Genomic DNA, 8,468 nt, shown 5'->3' with positions numbered 1-8,468 from the left:
CTCCCCACTTTGGGGAGCATCGCGAGGGCTGGGCGGCCACCCTTTGAAGGCGGCTCTAACCCCGCCGACCGCCAGGCGCCCGGGGCTCAGCCAAAATCCGGATTTGGAGGCCGCAGCCCTACACTGGCCGCCACCGACTGGGAGAATCAAAGCGGCCGCCATCCCGGGCGCTGCAGGTCTTGTTTACTTGTTGACGTGCGCGCACCCGAGCGGGACGACCTCGAGTTTGGAATCAGCCTTGAAAGGAGAGAAGTAGGGGCCTCCCGGGAGAGGCACCTCCAGCCTCCACCCCACCGGAGGCCCGCGCTTCCTATCGCGGGCAGACACGTTTCCTTCCCTCCTGAGGTCAGAGGTCAAGCCCGAGAGAGGCCTGCTCCATCTTCCCTCCAGGCCCACCCCGCGCGGTGGCCCGGAGCCCCGTTTCCAGCCGCGCCTCCTTCCCCCCTCCCGGCTCCCCATCCATTAGTGTAATCCCCTGTCCAAACACTGCGGCTGGGGCCGCCAGACGCTGGTGTAAACAGACCCAGGGGGACAATTCTAACGATATAAATAAAATAACCATTAATAGCGCAAATTATTCGATGAGCCGGAGGCCGAGCACTCAGTGCTTCAGTTTCGCTCGAGTTTGTGTACACAGCGTGGACACCACGTACTCGTCAGGTAAACCGAAGGTTCTTGCCGGGGCCAAAATATAAATCCCGCGCAGGTGAGGTCCCCGCAGGCGCGTCACAGGGACCCTGACGCGCACGTGGCTTGGGACAGACGCACACGCCGCCCCGCCACCGCTGTTCGAGTTTACGTAATGGCCTAAGCCCAGCCCCAAACACAGCAGAACCTGAGTTAGCGGGCTCTTCTCCAAAAATTCGCGCACCTATGTGCCACCGGGCACCATCCGCTGCCTGAGCTCATACCCAGAAAGGGGAAAAGTCAGCCTCCACTAGTCCCGGGGTTAATACTAATAAATATTTGATAGGTTATTGTGCCAGTCACCACACTAAGTGCTTCACAGAGGTCATTTTTAATCCTCAGAGCGCTCTATGAGGCAGGTACTTTTAGTATTGCCAGTTCTACAAATCAGAAAAGTAGGGCTCAGAATTGAGGAATTCGCCCCGAGATGGAGTGGAGAGAGGATTTGAACCCACCACTCTGAACCAAGCAGCGCCGTGTGCACACCCGAGGTGCAGGCACTTGCTCAGATTCCCACTGGCCTGGTTTCCAAGGTCTGGAGCCTGTTCCCAGGGACCAGGAGTGGGGGCCCGCAGCCCTCCCAGCGCTAGACCTCTGGGCTCAGACGCTTGAAGCTGAACATTAGCTGGCTTGCTGGCTAGGGAGAGGTCTCCCTGGGGGCAGGTGGCCCTGAACGTTTCTCCAGCCCACCCAGAAGGTGGAGGGCAGGGTATAGCTCAAGCGCCTGTAAGTGCTGCATCCATCCCTTACCTGCTTTAGGACCTTGGACAAGTCATTTCACTTTGTGGGCCTCAACTTCCAGGGCTCTCATTTGAGAGGGGAAGAGCAGTATCTGTCTCAGGGATGTAACCATGCGCAGGTGAAACGTTTTGTTCACCCACAGGAAGTTTAGTATCATGATTAATGTTAACTCCATGGCAGGCACCTCAGAAGGCAGAACCTAGGGTGTGGCAGTACCCTCTTCTTTTTAAAGAGAAAGCTAAAAAGGACGCAGATGGGGAGAAAGGGAGCAGCTCTGAGCAAATGCCCTTAGTGGGTTGGGGGGCTCTACATGGCTCCACCCCACCTCCCAGCAGTGTTTATCTTCAAGGCAGCTTCCAGTCAATCCCATCACCTGGGCACATTCTAACATTCTTCTCCAGGGCTGTGGGCTGCCACCTGGGCCCTACAGGAAGGTTTAAGGTGGGGGAGGGCTGCCGAGCTGGAATCTGCAAAAGCAGAGAGAACAGTGCCTGGGCGCTCAGCCTGGTAACGCTGGGCTGTGCAGGAAAGAGACAGGGGCGAAAAGAGGGAGCTGAATGTGGAACATAAGGAACTTAAACTTAGGCAAGTTATCTCACCTCTCTGAGCCTCAGTTTCCTCCTCTGCAAAAGGCTTACATGGACAGGGCCATAGACAAGAGCTGTTGCAAGAAGCAGAAATAATAACAATGGTGGACACTTGGGGAGGGTTGTCAACACTCCTGGCACTGTTCTCTGATCTTCATAGCCATGGCAGGGAGTTTCCCAGCCCCCAGTCCTACTGGAGTCGCTTGCCAGCAGTCTGACAGTTTGTGGGAGTTGGGAGTGAGGAGGTTTTTACTCTGAGCCCATCCATGTGCTTGTAGGAAAGCCGTAAAAGGTAGCTAATGTTATCTATGTGACCACTGCTGGTGGGAGTATTATTGTTATTATCGTTATCAGCAGTATTCTTCTATTATTATTGCTGCTCACACCTCCCTGGGAGGTAGTCATCAATAACTTTTCTTTAAGGAAAAGGAAACAGGCTCAGAGAGGGAGAGTGACTTGCCTGAAGTCATACAGTGGATCTGGGACAGAAGGAAGAGATTAGAAACCATGCAAATCCAAAGGCCAGACATTCTCACCCACACCCGAAGGAAAAGGAGAAAATGAAGAGTGAGGGACATTGCACCAAGGCAGGGTGGGGAGAGGGACACCGTGGGCTGGCAGGGGTAAGACTGGGCAGCTGATTTATTTACATTCCAGTGTGTACACTAATTGGCCAGATCTTTATCTAAACATGATAACAATGACGTGAGACTTCGGGGATTTGTTTACTGCAGCTAAAAATGATGCATTTGTGGGAGCGGAAAGCTGGGTCAGGGTACAGGATTTGTTTGCTACGGCTGTGTGTGGGGGGTAGGGGAGAGTGAAGAGGAGGCTGTTGGTGGTTCCAAGAGTATATCCTAAAACTCCAATGATTAAGAGAACTAGTGTTGTTTGGGGACCAAATTTTTTCCCCAAAAATTGATTGATGGTTAAATAATGCTTGGTTTTTCCCCCAAGTGAGAAAAGGAGGCACCTGGGAATCCTGCTCCCTGAGCTCTGCTCAGTGGAGGAGAGGTTCAGAGCCTTCCTCATTGTGCTTAATAACCACCCCTCATACACACCCTCAGGCCCAGCACAAGAACATTTACTGCACGCCCCTCTGTGCTGAGGGCTCTGTAAGCCCTTTCCTTCCATCATTTCTCTAATCCTTACTGCAGGCCCATAAAGTCTGCACCGTTATTATCTCCTTTTATAGGTGAGAAAACGGCTGCTCCCCGAGGCTAAAAGACTGGCTCCAGGTTACAAGACTACAAAAGTGGCCCTGAATTAATGCTGTAGCCCTAGACAGAGGCAGGAGATGTGATTATAATTTAGAGAAAGCCACGTCTTCCCAGGCCCCCACCCCAAACCCAGCCTCCCCACTCTGTGGGCTCTCCCTGCAGAGGAGGGTGTCACAGGTGCCAACTCTTACACACGCATGCTCCTGAGGTTTGTGTACATCCATTCACAGACATGCTTCCTGGTTGCTGGTTGTGGAAAGTGTAAAACACTCATGTGTGCGCACATCTGTGCTCAGTCGGTGTGTGTGTGGGGTGGGGGTACAATACATACACACACATACACACAGACTACTGTAGTAATGGGAAGAGGGGCATGTGGAGTTTTTAAAAGTAAATTGCAGAATCATTTCAATGTGGTTTTATTACTTTCAAGAACACACACAGTCATTACAACACTGATAATAAAAGATCTACTCCCTCTTCTCTGCAGCTTAGACAGGTCCTTATGGGACCACTTTGGACAAGACTAATTGTAATGATCCCATAAATTACCTGTGTGGGTATAGTGCATCTGATACTCATGAAAGCTAGTGTTCATCTTGGATCATATAAACATTTCTCTCCAATCTCATGTAAGGACCAGTAATTCACATTTTTGTGGAGAAAAGCGGAGGGAGGGGCGTCAGAACAGGTGTTGGCCCAGCCCTCCTGTTTTGGCCACACTCTCTGAAAAGAGCAGAGCCCTGATGGGAGTCTACATTTAAGGGGAGTCCTGAGTGCCTTCTTCCCATGCCTCTGCGTGTGCACACTGATGTGTTCACACAGGAAAGCACCTGCCTTTTCATGCAAGGAGAAAGTAAGTCCATAGAAACATGCATGCCAGGTCTGCATGCCTCTGTTGGAAACCCATATTTATCAGAAGGTGACCATTGCCATCAACCTCAGAAATGTGGTTGCAGATAGGAGGGAGAGGAACAGAGATTGGCTGGCAGCCTACTATGTAGCTGGAGAGCCTGACTCACAGGGGAGAAGGCCAGACCCTGTCTCCTCTCCAGAGGCCAGTGACTCAGTGTCCCCTCTGGCCCCCTACCCAGCAGCTAGGAAGAGGTAAGAGATTATAGGTGGGCCGGGAACAACTAGAGTGCTCAGTCCTTGTCCCCGCTGGCTGGTGTGAGAGCTGGGGACTTTGCTCTCCTCTCCCAAATTTGGTCCCTGCATGTTAAGGCAGTCTGAGAAACACTTCCCCAGTCGGAGTGATCTCAAGACTAAACAGCCCCCCCCCCCTTTAAAGTGGGACTGGCAGGCAAGAAAGAGAAGGGAAGGCCAGGTCAGTCTGCTCTTGCCTGTGTGTGTAGTGGGGGAAGGGTTGGCCCTGGCCGGGGAGCCCCCATCTGTGTCCTCAAGGGATGCCCAGGGCCCTGTGGTCCCCTCCAGCTCCTCTGTGATCCTCTGGGGACTGCCACAATAGAAGGAAGCGGAGGCTCTGCAGGATCTGCCTGGAGCGGGGATTTCCACAGGGAGGGTGGCCAAGTCTGCCACCTGGAGCCCCACAGGTCCGTCAGGGTCCACAGCTGAGGCTGCTGGAGGTTGGGGGCCAGGGAGGTGGGAGAGGTCCTACAGGCTGGAGCAGGGTGCAGAGGGGCATCCCTGTCACACACCCAAGGTGCTTGGACATTTTTATGAGCAGCTCCCAAGACAGAGTAGGCCCTGGGGTGATGTGGGGGAGAGGGGCCTGGGACTCGAGAGCCGGGCTGGGTTGTACTAGTGAGATCCCACCTTGTACAGGCCTCCAGTGCACGGGAGGGGGGATTCCCTCCATACCAAACACCAGCAGGGCCCAGGGACAAAAAATATGAGAGCTTCAGAGTGGAGGGGTGAGAAAGGAGGGGGAAAGAAATACAGTAAGGTGGGAGAAGAGAGGAGGGAGTGAAAAAATAAGGCAGAGTGAAACAGGTGGGGAGGAATGGGGACCTATTGAGAAAGGAGGCCAGGGAGAGGAGGAGGAGGTGGTGAAGGAGAATGAAGGGGCCTGGGGTGGCGGGAAGAGACAGTGTAAGGAAAGGGAGGAGGGTGAGGAAGAGATGAGGTGGGGGAGCCAGAGATGGGCCCAGTGAAAGAGGAAGGGGCCACAGGAGAAAGAGACTGGCTGCGAGGGGGAAGAGGAGGGACTGCCCGAGGGACTGTTTGGGGTCCCGGACTGTCCGAGGTTCTCTGGGGTCTCTGAATACCGGGAGCCACCAAAGGTAATGTCTTTCTCCCCGGTAGGCGGGGGTCCGGAGAGGTCGAGTAGCGTCGGAGAACCTTCAGGCAGGTTCAAGGACAGAAGCCGGCGGCATCTTCGCGGGCTCCAGGCTAGGGTCCGGCTCTGGGCGGCCGCTGGAGAGAGAGGCGCCGGGGAGAAGCCTGGTGCGGACCAAGTGCGTGGGCTCGGAGACGCGCCCTGGCTGACACGGCGGAGTGAAGCCTGGAAACCTTACAGTCCCGCAGCCTCAAGGCCCCAGTCCTCGATCTCCGACCTGACACCGCGGCGTCTCTGCGCGATGTCGAGGCTCCCAGTGCTGGCCTGGACCCGGCTCCCCAGGTTTGTCCCGCCTTCTGCCGCAGTAGCTGTGCGCCCTGGTGCCCCGCGGCGCCCTGGGGGCCTTGGTCTTCCCAAGTCAGGTGCCTAGCCTGTGCCCACCAAGGCCAGCAATCCATAGCCCCTCCCCCCCCCCCCCCAAAAAAAAAAAATCCCCGCAGGATCAGGCAAGCTGGGACTGTCGCCAAGGCAGTGGTCATTGTTGGGTGCCCCCCGGAGCTCCAGAGAATCAAGGGCAAATTGACGGCTGGGTCCCAAGACCCGGGGGTCGCCCAGGGACCAGCAAAGGTCCCGCTGCACCTTGGGAACCGCTGTTCCCCATCGGGGACCAAAGACCGGGAATCCCAGGCTGAACACTGCGAAAATGAGACAAGGTGTTGCTTTAAAGAGATAAGAATGCGGCAAGAGTTTCTTTCCAAGTGCGAACGGTCTATTTCGTTCCCAAACGCTTTGAAGTTATTTGCTCTAACTTGACTCTCACGGAGATTTGAGAAAAGATTTCTATGTCAGTGGCCAAAGTCCCAGGGCTTGGGGTGGAAAGCAGACGGGGTTGAGAAGATCGCTGTAGGAAGAGTCACAAAGAATCTCTGCTTCTTGGAACTTGATGACCACATTCCCCCACCTCCCGCCCGCACCGCTCAGAGATCTGCAGAGGGCCCGCAGAGAGCTCTGGTTTACGTGAATTTATTCGCCAAAGACTGCAGCTGCAGTTCTGAAGTCAAGCTATATTTTAAAAAGTCTATAGACATTGAAGTCTTGCTACAGGAAGTTAAACTCACACTAAAAAGAAGTTAAGGAATGCGTCCAGAATTCCAATTTAATCCCCAAGTTAAAACTTCACTGCACTCCCAAATAGTACAAATAAAACGTCTGTGTTTAGGCATCCTTTCTGTAGGCGTTTTTTTTTTGTTTGAAAAAATATGCATTAATTTTCATCCGACAAAGTTAGCCTTTCTAACTGGTGTGTTTTATGGGCAGAATAGAACTTGTTTTGGTGACGAAAGCTGTATTTACATTGTTATCTTAAAATGTTTTGGAGTGGAGCAGATACACATGGATGTGGACAGTCCTCTCCCCGAGAAATCGAAACTCACTTCCTCCGCAAGGGCCTGTAATTTACAAAGATTTACAGGATTACTGAACCTGGACTGGTTTTCTCCCAGGGAAGGGACGTGGTGGCTTCTTTAGAAAACTCAATTCCAGGCACAAAATGGAAAAATATGGCATTTACACAAATACATGCAAAACAAGCTAAAATGACATTTCAAAATCGCTTATAAAATTACCAAACTGAGGAAAAATTTCCTCTGACAGAATTAGATCAGTTTGGTGCTTTCTGGGACTGACCTACCAAGTTGATGTTTCTTGAAAAGTAGAAAATGTATTCAACCTTCTCACAAAACACTATTGCCTCTAGATTGATCAAAAAATTTGAATAGCTTCCTAATATCCCTCCACTAAAAATCAAACCAAAACACATGCACCCATACACACCACCAACAAAATAACAAAAGCCTATTTAGTGCTGCCGCTAAAGAGGAAACTTTTTCCTTTTATTTATTTACTTATTTATTTAAGAGCCATTAAAAATAAAATTTCTAGGAGAGCGGTAACAATTTTTTAAATTCTATGAAAAAATTCTGCTGAAATGTTATCATGTGGTTTTGGCTAGCTGTGAGTTCATCACAGGACAGGTTTTTATGCTTTAATAGAAATATCACTTCTGACTTTGGTGCTACATTGAGATTAGAAAGCCACAATAACTTTCAACCTTTTTGTGGATTTGGTTACAGAATTAACTGGTTATTTGAATAGTTCGAAGGTAACAACAAAAACAGTGGCATATATAACTAAAATGATCGATTATCTGCCTATATTTATATGGATATTAATGAGGCAATTTTTGTGTAGACAATAATAACTTATGGGAACACTTTAAAGTTTTCAAAGAAGCATCACATTTTTATTTGAGAACATATTTATTTCAATAGTTAGCACATGACTTTTCTCCAAAAAAGGTATAGTTTTATTTATCTCTTATGAACCTATATAGCACTTTCCCCTCCTAGAGTTTGCCATCATTTTACTATGATCTTTAATCGCATATGGGAGGAAGGGGACTTATATAGCTGCATAATGTGACAAGCTGACATACACAGGCAGATTCTACCCTGCACTACACTCGATTAAAATAAAACCAAACGCTTCCATGGGTGCAATGATATTTACTTTATCTGACAGTAATTAGCTAAACTGTCTGGAACGAAAACCTATTATTAGTTGAGCACAGCTCCAGGATTTTAAAGATCCTCGTTTCAGACAAGAGAATGCAAATGCCCCAGAACACAATCGTAACTGGATACTCCTTGGAAACAGATTCCACATTCTGATAAGTGACTCCGGAGAACCCACGGTGGCTGTAAGGTAACTGGTGCTCTGGGGTTTTCCTCCTGGGCAGGGGTGCGCAGCTGGTGGCTGCACTCTCTCCAGTCTAGGGGAGGGCTGGCTGCCGGCTGGTACAAAAAGTCAGGCCACTTATTTAGATGAGATCGGCCTGGTGAGGATCCCGGCTGGGAAATTCAACTTCCAGGGAACCAGACCCACCCAAAGCAGGGGAGGGCAGCCAGAGATGACTGGAGCCCCTGCTTTAGACGA

This window comes from Myotis brandtii, unplaced genomic scaffold, assembly GCF_000412655.1.
Source record: "Myotis brandtii unplaced genomic scaffold, ASM41265v1 scaffold902, whole genome shotgun sequence".
Lineage (NCBI taxonomy): Eukaryota > Metazoa > Chordata > Mammalia > Chiroptera > Vespertilionidae > Myotis > Myotis brandtii.
Note: the sequence above shows the minus strand (reverse complement) of the source record.